This window comes from Balaenoptera ricei, chromosome 9 (assembly GCF_028023285.1).
Source record: "Balaenoptera ricei isolate mBalRic1 chromosome 9, mBalRic1.hap2, whole genome shotgun sequence".
Lineage (NCBI taxonomy): Eukaryota > Metazoa > Chordata > Mammalia > Artiodactyla > Balaenopteridae > Balaenoptera > Balaenoptera ricei.
The window spans coordinates 29310111-29330683 of NC_082647.1; the positions used below are offsets into that span (position 1 = coordinate 29310111).

Sequence of the window (20573 nt, forward strand, 5' to 3'; positions counted from 1 at the left end):
TTAGAACCAATGAGCCTGGGCAAAAAGAATGAGAGAGCTATAAGCTGAAAACTTCCAGAGCTTCCCCATGGCTGGGAGACATTCAAGTTCAATGATACAGAGCTGAGATACCTTGAATATTTGTAGTATTCAGTAGAGACTCCAAAAGTCATATTTTACTAGTAATGTTAACCTATCCCCCAAATAAATGCTGCTCTAAACTCACTCTAGTGAAGTAAGAAACAAATCTCACTAATGGAAAGTGCAATGTGTAATGTGAGTATATAACAAGGCTGCCTAACCTCATTTGAGGGGACTAGAAAGGCTTTCCTGGGACATGATTTAAGCTGAAATTTAAATACTGAGTTAGAGTTAGCAAGTTGAAGAGGTAGGAGGAGAACTGGACATTCCAGCACATGCAAAGGCTTGGAGGCAAAGAGGACTCAGGTGAATTTAAGAACAGAAAGGACAGCATGTCTAGAACATGGGGAGTGATGGGAAGGTGATCCATACTGACACTAGGGAGACTGGCAATGGCTACAGAATTTAAGGTCTCAGAAACAATATTATGGAGTTTATTATTTCATACTGTGCCCTAGTTGCTTCTCTTACTCTTTGGGTGCTAGTGACTCCAGACAACTTCTCCCAGGAATCATGAATGAGACAAAGGAAGAGAGAGAGACAGGACAAAGGGGATATGGAAGAAAGAGGGAAGAAAGCACAAAGGCTGTGGGAGCAGCTTAGACATGGAGGAAATGTTAAGAAGGAAAAAAATAGGCTCTCACTATGTTTCATAATTTTTAAATAATAATAATAATTAAGAGAAAATTAATTGTGACTGGAATATCAAATAAATGAAGGACAATAAATTTTGGCACAAAGAGTGATCTTTCTTAATTTGGTCACATGAACTAAATATTTAAGATGAAAATGATAGAAAGTCATTAAGTAGAAATTGCATGTTGGCACTGATAAGTCATCATCAGGGAGTACCAAGAAAGAGGTTACAGGTTTTCTCTCTTCAAAATATTTTCTCTAACAGAAAATATTACAGTTTGTCAATGTCACAGAACAAAAGAAGTGGGACTTATGCTTTACAATGTACACAGCCAATTTTAAGTTCAACACTTCTGGCATGTTTCTTACCATTTTATTTTCCCCAACTGTAAAATTATGTGAACAGGGTAGATGATGGTGGCAAAGAAGTAACCATGTCCGTTTTGGAGATTTGAGTTTGAGGTGTCTGAAAGGGACTGGAATATGTGAAAAGGCAAACACTCTTTTGGGATAGATTGAAAACAATATTGTAAAGATGTCTTATTTCCCCAGAATATCATAAATTGTTATGAGACAAAAAAAAAGAACTGTGTTTGGAAACTAGACAAGCCAAATTCTAACATTCATATGAAAAAAAAAGTTGTTTAGGAATAACCAAAAAAAAAAAAAATCTGAAAAAGAAGAAGAATGAAAATGAATTAACCTTACCAGTTAACCTTACCAGTTTACAATTAAATGTACTATAAAGCTACATTAATTCAATAATTTTGGTACTGACATAAGAATAGATAGATCAATGGAATGGAATTAGAAATTCAGAAATAGACTAAATACATATGGGAATTCAACACATAATAAAAATGGCATTTCTAATCAGTGGTTAGTTATCCAGTATAAGAAGTTAAATTCTTGGCAGTGGCAACCACTAGCACCAATGTCCAAGTGGCGGGGGCAGCCCCCAGGGATGGCTGCTGCCAGTGTCCATGTCCCCAGGGTAAGCCTCAGTCGCCCCCACCCCTCGCCCGCCTCTCCAGGAGACTCTCCAAGACCAGCAGGTCACATCTAACACTAAGAGGCTATATAAATACAATCCTCTTCTGCTCCAGAAGTAGAAGAAAAGTGAATACTGAAGAACAAAATAACTGCCACAAGCAAGCCTCTCAAGATAAATGCCACCAAACCTTTCCACGTTACCCAGAAAGGAGAACAAAAGGCATTGTTCTGGATTCCCGTAATAACTTAAAGGGGAACTTTCACAAAGCCCTGAGCCCTTGATGCCCTGCAAATAAAGGAGCAGGATGTCCTCAAATTTCTCGCAGCAGGAACCCACTTAGGTGGCACCAACTTTGATTTCCACATGGAACAATCATCTACAAAAGGAAAAGCGATGGCATCTACCTCATAAATCTCAAGAGAACGGAGGAGAGGCTTCTGGCAGCTTGTCGTGTGACACAGCCTCTCTGCGTCATGCGGACATCGCCATCATCCCGGAACAACAACAAGGGAGCTCACTCGCGGGTCCGCCGTGGCAGACGCTGCCCGGGGAAGTTCGGCGCATGCCCGGCACCGTCTCCCGAGACCGTCAGCCGGATCTCTACTTCCGCTGAGACGCTGACGAGTCAGAAAAGGAAGAGCAGGGCGCTGCTGGAAAGGCTGTGACCAAGGAGGAATTTCAGGGTGCTCCAGCTCCCAGACCTCCTGCTACTCCACCCCCGGGGTCACGTCTGAAGGTGCACGTGCCCTCTGTGCCCACCCAGCCGTTCCCTCCTGAAGACGGAGCTTCAGCCCGGCCGCCATGGACACAGCTGGAGACCCCATCGCTCTGGCCTCGGAACGGGTAGGAACAACAACTGAGTGGTCTTAAGCTGTTCTCTCACAGACTCTAAACACAAAATGGAAATAAGGTTGACAGAAAATAATTTCTTTAAAACCAACCTACAAACAAACGAAAAAGAAATGTAATTCTTGGTTGACTATTGTTTACAAGCAAAAAAGTTACAGCATAGAAGTATTAGATGAAATGATAATATAATTATTTTGTGATTTTGAAAATCACGATCCAAAAACCTAGAATCTACCCAGTGAGGCTAAGTACATTTCATATTAATATTGTTAGTTAATTGTTATGGTTAATAAGTATCAGAAAAACAAGATGGGAGAAATATTCACAACTCATGTAACATTCTAAGAGTTATTTTTAAAATATATACAGACCTTATTTAAATCAATAAGAAAAAACTAAGAACTCAATAGAATATTGGGCAAAGGATGTAAACAGGTTTAGTCCAAGCTCTAAAGCCCAAGTGGCCCAGTGGACCGGAGTTGTGGGCCAGAAGCCAAGGGAAAAATCGTTTGGATGGAATCAAATTCTGCCCTAGATCAAGCATAGTGAGGGTTGAGGCGAGGCCACTGGGCATTCATTTAGGATGTCACTGTTGACCTTTGACCCAAAAGTTTGGATGGGCTTCCCTGGTGGCGCAGTGGTTAAGAATCCGCCTGCCAATGCAGGGGACACGGGTTTGAGCCCTGGTTCAGGAAGATCCAACATGCCGCAGAGCAGCTAAGCCCGCGAGCCACAACTACTGAGCCCGCACGCCACGTCTATTGAAGCCTGTGCGCCTAGAGCCCAGGCTCTGCAACAAGAGAAGCCATGACAATGATAAGCCCCTGCACCACAATGAAGGGTAGCCTCCCTCGCTGCAACTAGAGAAAGCCCACGTGCAGCAACGAAGACCCAACACAGCCAAAAATAAAAATAAATAAAATAAATTTATAAAAAAAAAAGTTTGGATGGAGCGCTGGGGAGTAGAGCAGGATTCCAGTGTGCTGATGAGTGTAGCAGAGTTACAGAGGCGGTGGCAGGGGTGTGGATGACTGTCAACAGTTTCAGAAACATCAGGAAGGAAGGAAAGAGCGGGAGACAAGAGGGAGGCATGGTTACTAGAAGGTTTGGGGTTTTTAATTTTTTTAGGACAGGAATAATTAAGCATTTTTGCAGATTGAACAGAAGGAGTCACTGGAGAAATTTCTGAAAAGAATGGATAATTAATAAAACAAGAATCTGGAGGAGAGGAATAGAAAAACCTTTGAGTTTTAGATAAAGATGAAGATGCTATAACTTTAAAGCTCCCATTATAATTTAGAGATTAGCAAATCCATGCTTTAACCTAAAGAGATACAACTAAATAAGTGCTCCTGCTGTGTTCCCACAGCACCCCCTCCCCATGAGTTCCCCTCTTTCCCCTTTATCCCTGTGACTGTTTCCAAGCCTGTCTCCCCAGCCCCCTGCATCCCCTATCCAGGGGAAGGCCTGAATATTTGAGAAATGGATGAGAATCTTCAATATGGCTCAAGCCCTTAGCATTTGCCCAGCTTAGGAGGCCAGGTTTTATAAGTAAATGAAGTTTTAAAGGCTCTGGGAGGAGTCAACCAAAATGATGCCGTTTGGGAAAATAGAAACTATGTAAGATTAAAAAAAAATTCTAAAAGACAACCCCGTCACTACTCCTCCCCCCAATAACCAACAATGAAATAAGGGAGAAATAAGTGAGAAAACAAGGAAATCAGTCTTCAATTTCAGAAAGTTAGTGAAGTCAAATGTTTGGTCCCTCAGGAAATATTTTCCAGATTATTAAAACCATCCCCCTCTATCCCTGTGAGAGGGTTCCTCCTCTTCTTTAGCAGAAGTCTTATAAAGATAATTGCTACAACTTTCCACATGTGATTTCATAACTCCGGAGTCAGTTTAAAGAAGTCTTATGGATCCCATTTATTCTTCAGTTGTATTATTGATTTTTCTGATGGAAAAATAGGCTCAGGAGACACATGAGAGGTGGATATTTGATGACTTATAGTTATCTGTGGTAGTGGATTTGTTTTAACTTTTTATTGCTTTTATTATTTTTTTTTCTTGTCTTGGAGTGAAATGGATGGGGAACCAGAGTTGAGCTGAGCAAGCCTCTTTTTCATTCTGCTGTTTGTTAGTGGGTGCACGTGTGTGCACACGTGGGTGTGTGTATGCATCCAGAGGACAGGTTTGATTACTTCTTGCTACCACATTTCTCAAACCAGCCCTTTACTTTCTGAATTTCTGGTGTAAGACAGTTGATCAGCGTTAAAATATAGAGTTAGCAAAAGCACAATAAGAACTATTAGGCCCACTTAAAATTGAATTGTAGTCATAAAAGGCTGACAAGATCCGTTAAAAAAGGCAACATGATAAAGAAACATGAGAAATAATGAAAAAAAGTGGAAATCCTGGAAATGCACTTAAAATAAGACAGAATCGCAGTGTAATCAGTGAGGGTTATTTGAAAGTAACTGCAATCCAGATCAGATCCAATGAAACCTTGGATGCGTCAAGTTCTAAAATGTTTGATATGGTGCATACTTTTATTACCCATTGAAGAAAAATGCCCTATTGTAAACAAACAAGATTTAATTGAATTATAAATAATAATGTTTTCAGTGCTTGATTTTATTTTTTGTTAACTGATTTTACCTTTTCCCTAATATTAACATTTTGAAACTTAAAAACTTTGTTCTCTGTCAATAAATCCATAATCAGTGCTAGATTTTCACACACACAAAAATCATCATATGGTAAGTAATGAACCATTTTAGAAACAGTATGAGTAAAATTTTGAAAACTAAAAAAGTACAGAGTTGAACTCAGGAAAGACAGGTAAATTTCAGGCTCCCGCCCCCATCCTCAGCCAAAAAGGGAGAGAAATCAAAGCAAAGCAATAAACAGGTGCTGATAGCAACATGGCTTGTGGGATTTAGAATGCAAAAGGCTAGAGTTTTAATGATCACGTGGGGAAAAGAGGGCTGGGAAGAAGGTGAGCAGGGAGTGAGAATTAATTATTCTCTAAAGCCCACAGTCTCTGAACACAGCCCCTACTATCTCAACCCTGTATCCAGGAGGAACCTAGTACCTATTAGAGTGATTATTCATTGTATTATGTAAGATAAAGCAGTGACAAATATTAAATAAATATTTTCTTTCCAGAGGAGAGGAAAGTAGTTCAATTATATGGTCTTCACAGCAAGGGTAGATCTCAATGTAAGGCCATATTTACCCCATGAAAAAAATGATGAAGTGCTTTCTTCCTTCTTCCTTCTCTTCCTCCCTCCCACCCTTCCTCCTTCCCTTCCTTCCTTCCTTCCTTCCATCCATCCATCCTGCCTTCCATTTTTTCATTCTTTCCTTCTTTTTCAGAATAGTACATATCCCTGGTTGAGGATTATAACCCAAACTTAATTCCTGTGTGGCACAAGCTTGAACATAATTAATGATTAAAGTCAAAGGTGAAGATAGCGATGTTATATATTTAGCAACTTAAGGTACAGCAGGAGTGACCCCAGTAGAAGATTAGAAATCAGAAGGAAATTAATATTGAAAACACGACTTAAGAAAACCCTGGTATATGGACATTTCCATAACTCAGGTTCTTTGAGATTCTCTCTCTCTCTCCCTCTCCCTCTCTCTGTCTCTCTGTCTCTCTCTCTCTCTCTCACACACACACACACACACACACACTTTTTATTCTTACAGTTAAAAACTACACACAACAGAAGAAAACAAACTACTATAGATTATAGTACTATGCATTATAGGGAGGTTTCTGTGACTCCACTCAGTAAGAAAACCCTCTGTCTGCCCAGCAGAGTAGGATCCTATATATACCATAACCACTGATGGAGGCTTAAGGATGGGGGGGGGGAGGGGCGAGGGGGGCACGGTCTAGAGATATATCTATAAACATAGGCCAGAGCAAAATGGGAGTATTCTCTGGAAAACTGGCTAGACTTTTGGATAGTTCTATTGTGCTACAGTCATATGACACTGCAGTGATGGTCACAATGATCAGTGAAACAAAATCTTCACACTCTCTCTTCATGCCTTTGGTGGTTGACAATAGACAAACAGCTACTGCAGCACGTGGAATTCTCACATACTCTTAGAAGAGATGTTGGTTCCTCTGAAAAAGAAATGGTTACAAACTAATCATCAGGGTAATTAAAATCAAAACCAGGATATATCCCCACACATTTGTTAGAATGGCTACCATCAAGAAGACAAGAGAAAATAGGTGCTGGTGAGGACATAGTAAAAAGGGAATATTTATACACTGTTGGTGGGAATGTAAATTAGTCCAACCACTACAGAACATGATATGGAGGTTCCTCAAAACATTAGAAATAGATCTACCATATGACCTAGAATTTCCACTTCTGGGTATATACCCAAAGGAAATAAAAACAGGATGTCAATGAGATATATACACAATTATGTTTATTGAAGCATTATTCATAATGGACAAGATATGTAAACTATACAAATGCCCATCAATGGATGAATGGATAAGAAGTGTGGTACATATACACAGTGTAATATTATTTAGCCATGAGAAAAGAAGACATCTTTCCATTTGTGACAACATGGATGGACCTTGAGCACATTATGGTAAGTGAGATAAGTCAGGTAGAAAAAGACAAGTACTGTATGATATCACTTACATGTGGAACCTACAAAAGTGAAAGCTATAAAAAACAGAGTAAAGTGGTGGTTACTAGAGGAAGGAGGTGGGGGACAAGAGTGAAGGTGTTTAAGGGCACGAACTTGTAGCAAGTAGCAAATAAGCCATAAGGATCAGTATAACGATATGGACAAAAATATTGTACTATAGGAAAAAAAGAAATGGTTACAAGTGAATAATAGATTGGTCAATTAAACATTTCTTTCCAGCTGACTAGTTTTATGAAACACATTTGCTTTGTAATATTTTGCAGTAGAGGATGTTGTAGCAACCTGGTGTTGTAGCAAACAGTGGAGCTTTTGTAGTTCTCTTGTTACATGATATTTCTTGGGATGAGTATTGTTGAAGTCATATCATTAGAAGTAATTGATGGAGAATGCATTAACATAATATATACACCCCAAAAATGTCTTCTCATACTTTACATTTGCTGGATGCTGAAGCACCAAAAAGTTGGATTGTTAAAGTTGGAAGTGTCTGCAAACAATGTAGTACATCAGGATTCCTCCCGTAACAGTAAAGTGGTAATGAAGTTCACCCAACAAAATAGTCCAGGCCATATAGCAATGAGTAAAGGAAATATTGTCAGATAAGCCAGACATTATTTACTGCTTTCTGATTGTGAAATACAGTCATACAATCACCTTGGAAAGATAATTTCATTTCAATTTTGAACATTTAAAAATTTCCAGAGATAAAGCTATCAGCAAGATAATATTAGATACTGAAGACAACTAAAAGAAAAATTTCTATATGTCATTACACATGAACAGAATCCTTCAATACCATTTTACAAGAGGTTTTCAGTGTATTATTTTGAACAACTACTAAAGGTATGGTGGCTGAGATATGACTGCACTTAGGTATATAAATTGTAAGATTGATATGTTTAAAACTGTTCATGGATCAGTACTATTTTAAAGACAACGGTTGCTGGCACTTGAATGGTCACATTTTATTCATTAGAATTCTCTGTGAAGTCTGATTTTATTACAATAGCTATAAATGGTGATAAGAGGTACAAGTTTTATGTTGCGCTATGGGGTTCCTACTTACACAACTAATGAAAATGACTAAGTCATTCATATAAATAGAGGACAACTTGGACATGGTGCTCTGACAGATAAAACTTTATATACAATTATTCACAAAGATTTTGTTTTCAATGAAGAATCACACTTGAGTTCCTTGAATCAAATGGGTTATCATCTATAGAAGTGCTCTCCAGTAGAACTCTCTGTGATGACTAAAATATTCTATATCTGTTTTGTCCAGTATGGTAACTACCAGCCATATGTGGCTCCTGAGCTCTTGAAATGTGGCTAGCATATCCGAGAAACTGATGTTTTAATTTAATTTATTTATGTTTAAATCTGAATTTAAATGGCCACATGTGACTAATGACTACATTATAGGACAGTGCAAGTCCACAGCATTGACCTATACTGGACATAAAGAATTAGTGAATGCAGGGGTTCCAACTTCATCTGCTCTTGCAGGTGTGGCAATGTGATTAATTAATCACAAAACAATGGTAAGAAGGGTAAACTGTTGATAGAATTAATGGGAATTGAAGATTAAAATGGTGATTTTAATCTTCAATTAGTTGATTTCAATAATGGAATAGCTGTAATGCATCCCAACATTAAATTTCCAGGGACACCAGTAAAATTTTAATGGAAGCTATTCAACAAGCCTCAATAGTAAAGAAGATATAGCAGGTAATGAACAAACAATTCAAAGCCTTGAGCATCTAGAAAATAAAACAGACCTCTTGGAGAAACTGTACAGATTCTATTATCAAGGATGATGTGACTTCCTTGGACAGGAAAAAATATATAATTTTTAAAACCTCAGGTAAAAAAGGGAGTAACTATTCATCAGTCTAGTGAAGAGACATTTTCTTTATTTGCATGAAGTGAGAGACTTCATTCCTAATATCTTTAAAGATAATTAGGGGCTGCAATTATCTGAAGGAATTTACATTAACACAGTAACTGACATCGAAAACACCAGAGTAATGATAAAGCTGTATCCATGCATGATTGTTGTATTACTTCACACTATCCAGCCTGGCCAATCATAGTTTAAGTATATCATTGTCCTACAATTAGAAATTGGCCAAGAAATCCAGGTGAAAAAATTTGGATGTTGTCTGGCTGGTGAAAGAATGAAGCATTATTATAAAGTAATTCGGTTTTCTGCTGTAAGTCCTGTCAAAACCCTAAATGATAAAAGTATAGGCATATAAGAGGCATTTCCTTAGTTATTATTTAATTCTTCTTCCCCATAATTTCTTAAATAATTATAGGGTAGAATTCACCACACCAACAAAGACAGCAACATTTCAGGAGTATGTTCTAGTGTATGAATTTATATATAAAATAAATATATACTAATATTTTATTAAAAGTGAAATAGAGGGAAAAACAATAATAGAAACGAAATGAAGGACCTAGGCAGTATGAAAATAGAACAGAAATATTTGAAATATAGCAATGAATTTCTACTGGAAAATATATCTGAGGAAATTTCTGAGAAATTAACACAGAACTAAAAGGATGAAAAAATATGAAAGATAGGCTAAGATGAAGATAGGTTACAGATTTTCTTGGAAATGATGCATGCTCATCTAGAGTACAAGTTTTTTTAACATTTTTATTGGAGTATAATTGCTTTACAATGGTGTATTAGTTTCTGCTTTATAACAAAGTGAATCAGCTATACATATACATATATCCCCATATCTCCTCCCTCTTCTGTCTGCCTCCCACCCTCCCTATCCCACCCCTCTAGGTGGTCACAAAGCACCAAGCTGATCTCCCTGTACTATGCGGCTGCTTCCCACTAGCTATCTATTTTACATTTGGTAGTATATATAAGTCCATGCCACTCTTTCACTTCGTACCAGCTTACCCTTCCCCGTCCCTGTGTCCTCAAGTCCATTCTCTATGTCCGCGTCTTTATTCCTGTCCTGCCCCTAGGTTCTTCAGAACCTTTTTTTTTCTTTTTTAGATTCCATATATATGTGTTAGCATACAGTATTTGTTTTTCTCTTTCTGACTTACTTCACTCTGTATGACAGACTCTAGGTCCATCCACCTCAAATAACTCAATTTCGTTTCTTTTTATGGCTGAGTAATATTCCATTGTATATATGTGCCACATCTTCTTTATCGATTCATCTGTCGATAGACCCTTAGGTTGCTTCCATGTCCTGGCTATTGTTAATAGAGGTGCAATGAACACTGTGGTACATGACTCTTTTTGAATTATGGTTTTCTCAGGGTATATGCCCAGTAGTGGGATTGCTGGGTCGTATGGTAGTTCTATTTTTAGTTTTTAAAGGAACCTCCATACTGTTCTCCATAGTGGCTGTATCAATTTACATTCCCACTAACAGTGCAAGAGGGTTCCCTTTTCTCCACACCCTCTCCAGCATTTATTGTTTGTAGATTTTTTGATGATGGCCATTCTGACTGGTGTGAGGTGATACCTCATTGCAATTTTGATTTGCATTTCTCTAATGATTAGTGACGTTGAGCATTCTTTTATGTGTTTGTTGGCAGTCTGTATATCTTCTTTGGAGAAATGTCTATTTAGGTCTTCTGCCCATTTTTGGATTGGGTTGTTTGTTTTTTTGATATTGAGCTTCATGAGCTGCTTGTAAATTTTGGAGATTAATCTTTTATCAGTTGCTTGATTTGCAAATATTTCCTCCCATTCTGAGGGTTGTATTTTTGTTTTGTTTATGTTTTCCTTTGCTGTGCAAAAGCTTTTAAGTTTCATTAGGTCCCATTTGTTTATTTTTGTTTTATTTCCATTTCTCTAGGAGGTGGGTCAAAAAGGATCTTGCTGTGATTTATGTCACAGAGTGTTCTGCCTATGTTTTCCTCTAAAGGTTTGATAGTGTCTGGCCTTACATTTAGGTCTCTAATCCATCTTGAGTTTATTTTTGTGTATGGTGTTAGGAAGTGTTCTAATTTCATTCTTTTGCATGTAGCTGTCCAGTTTTCCCAGCACCACTTATTGAAGAGGCTGTCTTTTCTCCACTGTATATTCTTGCCTCCTTTATCAAAGATAAGGTGACCGTATGTGCGTGGGTTTATCTCTGGGCTTTCTATCCTGTTCCATTGATCTATATTTCTGTTTTTGTGTCAGTACCATACTGTCTTGATGACTGTAGCTTTGTAGTATAGTCTGAAGTCAGGGAGCCTGATTCCTCCAGCTCCGTTTTTCTTTCTCAGGGTTGCTTTGGCTATTCAGGGTCTTTTGTGGTTCCATACAAATTATGCAATTTTTTGTTCTAGTTCTGTGAAAAATGCCATTGGTAATTTGATAGAGATTGCATTGAATCTGTAGATTGCTTTGGGTAGTATAGTCATTTTCACAATGTTGATTCTTCCAATCCAAGAACATGGTATATCTCTTCATCTGTTTGTATCATATTTTATTTCTTTCATCAGTGTCTTATAGTTTTCTGCATACAGGTCTTTTGTCTCCTTAGGTAGGTTTATTCCTAGGTATTTTATTCTTTTTGTTGCAATGGTAAATGGGAGTGTTTCCTTAATTTCTCTTTCAGATTTTTCATCATTAGTGTATAGGAATGCAAGAGATTTCTGTGCATTAATTTTGTATCCTGCTGCTTTACCAAATTCATTGATTAGCTCTAGTAGTTTTCTGGTAGCATCTTTAGGATTCTCTATGTATAGTATCATGTCATCTGCAAACAGTGACAGCTTTAGTTCTTCTTTTCTGATTTGGATTCCTTTTATTTCTTTTTCTTCTCTGATTGCTGTGGCTAAAACTTCCAAAACTATGTTGAATAATAGTGGTGAGAGTGGACAACTTTGTCTTGTTCCTGATCTTAGAGGAAATGGTTTCTGTTTTTCACCACTGAGAACAATGTTGGCTGTGGATTTGTCATATACGGCCTTTATTATGTTGAGGTAGGTTCCCTCTATGCTTACTTTCTGGAGAGTTTTTATCATAAATGGGTGCTGAATTTTGTCAAAAGCTTTTTCTGCATCTAGTGAGATGATCATATGGTTTTTCTCCTTCAATTTGTTAATATGGTTTATCACATTGATTGATTTGTGTATATTGAAGAATCCTTGCATTCCTGGGATAAATCCCACTTGATCATGGTGTATGATCCTTTCAATGTGCTGTTGGATTCTGTTTGCTAGTATTTTGTTGAGGATTTTGCATCTATGTTCATCAGTGATATTGGCCTGTAGTTTTCTTTCTTTGTGACATCTTTGTCTGGTTTTGGTATCAGGGTGATGGTGGCCTCGTAGAATGAGTTTGGGAGTGTTCCTCCCTCTGCTATATTTTGGAAGAGTTTGAGAAGGATAGGTGTTAGGTCTTCTCTAAATGTTTGATAGAATTCCCCTGTGAAGCCATCTGGTCCTGGGCTTGTGTTTGTTGGAAGATTTTTAAGCACAGTTTGATAGAATTCACCACTATACAATTTTTAAGCTGCAGTTCAGAAGAAAAAAATGAAATGAATCAACATTTTCAAACAAGGAGGAGTTAACTAAATTTATTGTGTCAATCATTTCACGATGAGTCAAACCTTTATGCTGTACCCCTGAAACTCATACAGTGATGTATGTCAATTATATCTCAATAAAACTGGAAAAAAACAGAAGAGGGAATAAGCTACTATGAACAAGAATCAGTAGAAAAAACAAACAGCAAATCTAGACCCTCAGGGACCTAGATATAGTAACAATCAGAAATGGATTATAAAATAACTTATGAATAAAAGTTTAAGGAAATTAAAATATAAAGCCACCAAAATAAGCAAACAATAAGATTTAAAATACCAAAGTAAATCTGAAGAACAAAGTAAATCAGAAATTCAAAAAAATTCACTGAAACTGAAAGATAGATCTAAAGAGATTATAAGAATTCAGCAAAGAGACACAAAGAGAAGGAAAAAAGAAAAGACAAGTTAGGATATAGGAAGGCTAGAATGAGAAAGAGTAGCATACACCTAATCAGAGTTCTGAAAGGATAAAAATGCAAGAATGGGAAGAAGTAATATTTGAAGAGATAGCAGTTGAGAATTCCCAAAATTGAGGAAAAACATGAATTCTAAGGTTCAGAAAGCATTTCAGATCCCAGAACAATAAATAAAAATAAATCCAATTAAAAATTCCAATTCAAGATGTATTAGCTGACTTTGAAACTCCAAAGATAAGAGATTAAAAAAAAAAAAAAAACCTAGAGAGGAAAGGTAACTTACCTATAATGCAATGTCAGTTAGATTCACTGCAGGTGTCTCAGAAGCAACAATTAAAACCAGAAGATAATAAAGTACTATCTTAATAAGGCTTGGAGAAAAGAACTATCAACTTAGAATTATATACTTGGCAAATTATCTCTCAAGATGAGAAAGAATTCTTCAAACAAAAACAGATTTATTACAACTACACACACTTAAGATGAAATGTTACAGAAAAAAGATTTAAAAAATCTATCTCAAACTAAGTCAGAGATACAAATAGGAATAAAAAGATTAGAAATTTAAAAACACGTGGGTTATCCACAAGTTATCGACCACAATAATGTCTAATTTGTGGGGTTAATAAACAACTAGATAAAACATGTTTCTGGACAAAGTGTTACACTAGAAAGGAATTGTGTATAGTCATTGAAGCTCTATATGTTAAGTGTATGTTAAGAAGAAGGTAGGCACTGATTATTTTTGACTTTGTAAATTAAACGTGCATTTTTTTTTTAGAATACCAATTCAGAGTAAAAATAGAGTATGTAACATTCAAGTTAGTAATGTAGGCAAAAAATGCAATTAAAAAATGCCACTAGAAGGCAAAGAAACAGGAAAGAAATGAAGGTTGAATATATCAGTACAAATACATGTAAATGGATTAACCTTCGCTTCACTCCTACACACAGAGCTGAAAGATAGAGACTGCTGGGTCGTAGGTTGCCTACAGAAGATACATATAAAGCATAAAGACAGAAAGTTGAATATACTTTTCAAGATGACCATGTAAATTCAGATATTTTCCTTTTTTTTCTCCTACAAACCATTCAAAAGCAATAAAGAGAATAAAAGCTAAAAATACAAATGCCAGAGTATTTTTTGTAAAATTTGGCAGTAACGAAAATCTTAAACCCCCAGAGTGGTGAGAGTACTGGCCAAACAGTAGCCAGAAGAGTAGAAAGCAGGACCTCACATCTGCCAAGCTCAGAAAGTGGTAAAGAACACATCCTGTTCTAAATCCCTTGTCTGCAGCAATTGAAATGTGCTACACGAACTATTTTATGACCTTTCTTTGATTTGATTTTCTTCCAAGATGGTGGAGTCAAGGCTAAATCAGGAACCACATAATGAAGAAGCCTCTTCTCTAGGAAGCAGAGTGGCCTCTCTAGCTGCAGTGGGAAAGCCAGTATTATAAAAATCCTACATTGTTGTCCATGTCCATTGGGGGTCATAAAGAAAATTCTTGCTAACCTGAAACACTTCCCTTCCCTTCCCTCAAAAATGTGAGGTCTTTTGTTTAGAAATTATTAAAAATTTTAAGATGGTGACAGCAGAGCATTAAATTAAGCAAGGAGCCCTCTGCAAAGGACCTGTACAAGTGCACAGGGTGTGTGTCCACGAAGCCTGTTTCAATGGAATTCTCTTTCCCAGAAAAAACTTGCCTCCTTAAAATATGAAATAAGGAAGAATCAGAAGAGGGTTTAATTGGAGATACTACAAGAAAATAGAAGGGAAGAGGAAAACAAATTCACAAAAGCAAAACACCAGAAAACGTTGCCATGAAACACTGGGAAATTGTCAAACTTTCACCATGAAAAATAGAAAACATTAAAAAAAAAAGAGAGAGAACTTACTGAAGCATTTGCCTCTTTGCAGAAGAGTACTGAAAGAAATGAGACATCAGATGATGAGAACTGAATTGGCAGAATGCATGAAAACAGTAAAATAAGACACCATGTGAATCAGTGGTTCTCAAGCGTGGACATATATTAGAACCACCTGTGGAACTCTTAAGTCATACCAGTGCCCCAAACCTGTGCCCATAGATTTTTCTTTAATTGTTCTGGGCTGGAGCCTGCTCAATGGTATGTTTTAAAATCTTCACAGATCATTGAATGGGCAGCCAGTATTTATAACCACACACAACCAAATGAAAACTTAGAAGGCAGGGAAGGAGATGATATAACAAAAAAATTAGGAGGCAAAGGAGAGAGAAAATGGGAGATGGTGTAAATGCAGCAATTTCCTTATTTTTACTAGCTGAAGATAAAAATATAAGACTGTAAAATCAATTAGTATAGGTATAACTATATTTTTCAGCACAAATGGAAATAAGAAAGATATTAGATATTAGAGGTAACTAAAATCAGGTAGAGAAAGAAATGAGTTCAGATAAAATGGATTAGTATTTTTAGAAGGAAATTTAGAAATGTATTGACCAAAAATAAAAAAGATAAATTTAATATATAAGTTATAATTATAAAGGTAACCAGTAGTACAGAATATAACCCTTCTCAATTTTCAGAAGAAACATACATCAAAAACAAAGAAAACAAAGTGAATAATTTTTTAAGATATACAAACAGAAGATATCAAATAATTTAATAAGACTAAGACTATTCATATCTGTCATATTGATAAATGTAAATTGTTTTAATTCACCTATTAAAATAAAAATAATTGCTCTTTTGATCACATAGAAAGCCCCAACTCTATTTTATACATATATGTACATATATATACACATATATATGTATAAATATATAAAGTGATTTAAGAAATTAAAATTGAAAGGATGCGTAAAGAAAAACTAGGCAACTACAAACAAAATGAAAATAAAGATTTTTCAATAACAGACAAAAGTTAATGGAGGTGGGAATATATTTAAAATGTGCACAATTTATCTGAAGAATTATAAAAACTCTTCAGAGACTTACATATCCAGAATGTCTAGAATATTTGAACAAATGGAAATGTTCTACTATGTTCTAGACTATAAAGATACAATTCATAGAGATGCTCATTTTCCCTGAGTAAATAGATAACTTAAATAATAAGATACTAATAAAAAATACCAAAAGGTCTCTGTTCACTCATGGTAAATGGAACCTCCAGATCTGCCCATTGTAGCTACTGGTCACATATACACTCTCTTTGCCCCCACCCCTAAACCCCAAGGATAAAATATAGTCAAAGATCCAATATTTAAAAATACAGACCTTTAATGAAGCCACTATTATCTGAAAAAAAAAGTAAAGCATAGAAGACTAAATAACGATCAACATTGGATAACAAGTTTGATTGTTTACCTCCACCTCATAGAGTAGGACAGCTAGGGCATTTTATGACACTCTTTTACTGAGGTTGGGTCAGGTTTCTAAAAACAAGTAAAAATACTAAGATATAGAATTTTAAAAAGTAGGTAAATAGGTACATTAATATAGCTTGACATTATTTTATATGCTAGATTATAAAAATTATATTTGTGTGAGGACTTAGAAATCAATAGACTTTACTGTCAAAGGACTGAAGGAAAAAATTAAAGAAAATGATTATAATGTTTAATTTTATATATTGTATTCTTTGATTTTTATGCAAAAATGTTTAGCATAGTTTTAATTTTTTTTTCATTTGTTGGGTTTACACTGGTTTTCCTTATTATTTATGTTGTCTGTTTTAGTCATTTTTCTGTGTACACATTTATTCAGACATTTGCAGAGAGTATTTTTACTCTCATGGAGTAGGGATAGTAAGAGAAAAAACAACTATTTCTCTCCTCACAACACTTACAACCCTAACCACTTTGAGTTAGTGCAGACCCCACAGGTTAAGGGCTCAGTCTCACAAATTGGCCCCAACTTCGGGTGACAATCAAAAGTCCAGGCCTCCAGTATTTCTGACTTTCTTCTGGCTATAAATCAAGGGTTTCCACAATGCCCCCTTTGGGTTTGATAATTTGCTAGAACAGTTCACAGAACTCTGAAAAGTACTTTACTTACTATTACCCATTTATTAAGGGATGCAACTCAGGAGCAAGCACACGGAAGGGGTGCACAGAGCAAGGTATGGGGAGGGGGCAGGAGCTCTGTGTCCCCTCCCCAGCGAGCCACTGTCCCATGTGTTCACCAACCCAGAAGCTCATTGAACCCCTTCATTTAGGATTTTTATGGAGTTTCCATTACAAAGGAATGATTTGATCAAATCATTGCCCACTGGTGATTAAGTCAATCTCCAGGCCCTTTCCTTTCCCTAGAGGTAAGGAGTTGGGGCTGGAAGTTCCAGCTCTTTAATCACGTTGTTGGTTCCTCTGGCAGCTAGTCTCCCAGCTCCAGGAGTCACCTCATTAGCATAAATAGGGGTGGATCTAGAGGGGCTTATTATAAATAACAAAAGATGCCTCTCTCACCCTTATCACTCAGGAAAGTCCAAGGGTTTTAGGAGCTCTGTGCCAGGAACAAGAGGCAAAGACCAAATATATATTTCTTATTACATCAAATATAGTTAAAAAATAAATAAAAGAAGGTATGCCTTGTATATTAAAGGAACATATAAATTAATGGCAGAGGACGGGATAGTTAGAGAATGGAGACAACAAACATGAAACTATTGACAACAATTTAGAATCCAGAAGGAACTTACTCTTCCATTTAGATTAAAATGCACATGCATTAGAATTTATACATCATTTTTAATTTATTTACTTTAAAAACACATTTAATACAGTCTTTACAGAATACGCTAAAATTTTTTTCTTAGATTAAAAAAATTAATTAGTAAATTTGACTTCCTTTTTCCAGTACCTAAAATGCAATCTCTTAGTTTGTAGGTGGAACTTATTATTTTATTGTGTCATACTCTGACCAACTGTTAATTTATATTAAACCAGGTATATTTATATAAAAAGAACAAATTATCTTAAAAATGATCAGAAATATTCCCTATTCCTTCCAATAAAATTCCATCCTAGTGCTTTCTGTTAATTGCCCCTGGCTTTGCATAGGACAACAGATGGACTCCATGGCTGAAAGGAAAAATTCATGCATTCTAAAGGAAAGTTTAGTAGAAATTCTCAAAGAAAAAAAAGGCATAAAAAGGAGTATTTGAAGGCAAGATCATATGCAATTTATACATTATTCTCTGGAGGCCAGACATAAATATTTTTAAAGTATGTAGATAGAAATACAGGTTTCCCTCGCTACACCTAAGTAGTACGTTCCTATGAAAACTTTCATAAGCTGAAAAGGTATAAAGTGAAGAAGCAATTACCTCAGGACACACCTTGCTAACAGATGCACAAAATAAATCACAGATGCTCACAGGCAGAGTTCAAAGCTTATGGCTCCTTGGCGCTGAGATGCTGCCGAGTGTAGGTCCTGGGGAAGGAGCTTGGCGAGGCCACTCTCACTGCTTGGGGTGCGCTGCCTCTATAAGAGCTTGATTGCAAAACAAATACTAATGCTATTTTCATTTTTCTCCATTTTTCATAAAAATGAAAATCCTCCTTGGATTTCTTTTTGTTAGCTAAAACAAGCACTAATGTAGGTCTTTCATAAAAACGAAATGGAATAAAGTGAACTTTTGAAAAATGGGGAATACCTGTAAATACTTTACAAAACACTTGATAATAGTAGGGAAAGACAATTTTTAAATTTATAACTTATCTATAGTTCCATGCTTTTTAACTGCATCATATTCTCTTTGTTCTTAGGTTTGATATTCTGTTAAAAAAAAACATATTTGTTGAGCTGCATATTTTTCTCAAGGTTCTTGTTCTATGTTTGAGGAAAAAGGCCCCCCTAGTGCAACCTAACACTTTTGTATTAAAGGATGACTAATTACGTCCTTCTTCTCTTGTTCACACTTTTCGCTAGTTGGATGAAATGTTTTGCAAATTTAGAACATATGCACCATCTGGCTTTGGTGTACATAATTCACACAGTGAAAGGCAGTGTAGTTACATGACTGAAAGGAACCAATTTGAATCCAGAGAGACCTTCTTTTGTCCTAGGCTGTGTGATTATGGACTAATTATTTACCATCTCTGGTTTTCAGTTTCCTCATCTATAAAGTGAAGACAACCATACCTACGGAGCTGTGATATAGATAAAATGACATAAGTATAGAAAGTTGTTGGCTTAAAAACACTACATACATCTTTTAGAATTGAACAGTCACGAGTAATTGGCTAAATTTTTACCTATGTATGAAGAAAATGTAATCATTAAACAAAATCCGTCCTTTCGAAAAGAGAATTTTTTCCCTAGTCTAATATCTTTTATGAACTGGTAGCAGCTCATACAGTGATGATTAGAGGAGCAAGTGTTGTGGGACACAAAGAAGGGGGATGTCAGTTTGATTTTGGAGACAATAAAAGGCCTGAGGAAATATAGAGATGTTTCAACCAAGAAAGAAAAATACTTTGAAAAATTTACTTAATATACCAAATATTTGATGATGTGGACACCAAATCAATACAAAGGCCATGCAATCATCCATTTTGTCTGCCTATCTATCTATCTATCTATCTAAAATTTTAGGCCCTGCCCCAGCCTCAGGACAGTTCTCCTGGTTCTGGAGGCTCTGGGCAGGCTCCTGGAACTCATAGAGATCCTGCCAGCCCTCATCTGCCACTGTTGCCACTCCGACTCCATTTAAACTGTAGAATCCAGAAATAGAATCCAGAAAGCTCTCTAATGAGATTAAGAAAGCATGAGTCCAACGTTCAGATAATTTTATAGTTTTGTGTGTTACTTTTTTTTTTTTTTTTGGCCATGCTGCAGGGCTTTGCAGGGTTCCCTGACCAGGGATTGAACCTGGGCCACAACAGTAAAAGCGCTGAGTCCTAACCACTGGACTGCCAGGGAATTCCCTGGTAGGGTTACTCTTGGTCTCTCTCCTGGAATAGAAGCCACCCTGAAGAGGGAGTTGACAGCCGTGGTTGTTTCTCAAAAGTTTCTGCTTTTATTCAGACAAGGGGCACTCCAAGAAGGCTTGTTTCCTGCATCTGTTGAATCTCAAGTATTTCTTCAGCTTAAATTGTCTTTATACTAACCATGGGGTTAAAGGGAATGTTTCCATACAATGAATTCTATTCCTGTTTTGAGATGTACTTGTGATCCCAGGCCCCCAAATCCCAGATTTGGGGGTCTGGGAAAGTCGATGATCATGTCCATCACCTCAGTTATTAAGGACCCTTCTTTCCTGAGGATTATAGCAGTACTGCCTATGTTGAGGGTCATATTTTGGGTGACCAATGACTC

The 20573-nt window shown here is 36.5% G+C and overlaps 1 non-coding gene across 1 annotated transcript; it reads right to left on the reverse strand.

The window, feature by feature from the left end:
* Positions 1-20105: 20105 nt before the first annotated feature.
* Positions 20106-20177, reverse strand: TRNAK-UUU (transfer RNA lysine (anticodon UUU)). The gene has a single exon. It is a non-coding gene; the product is annotated as a tRNA-Lys (tRNA).
* Positions 20178-20573: the final 396 nt, after the last annotated feature.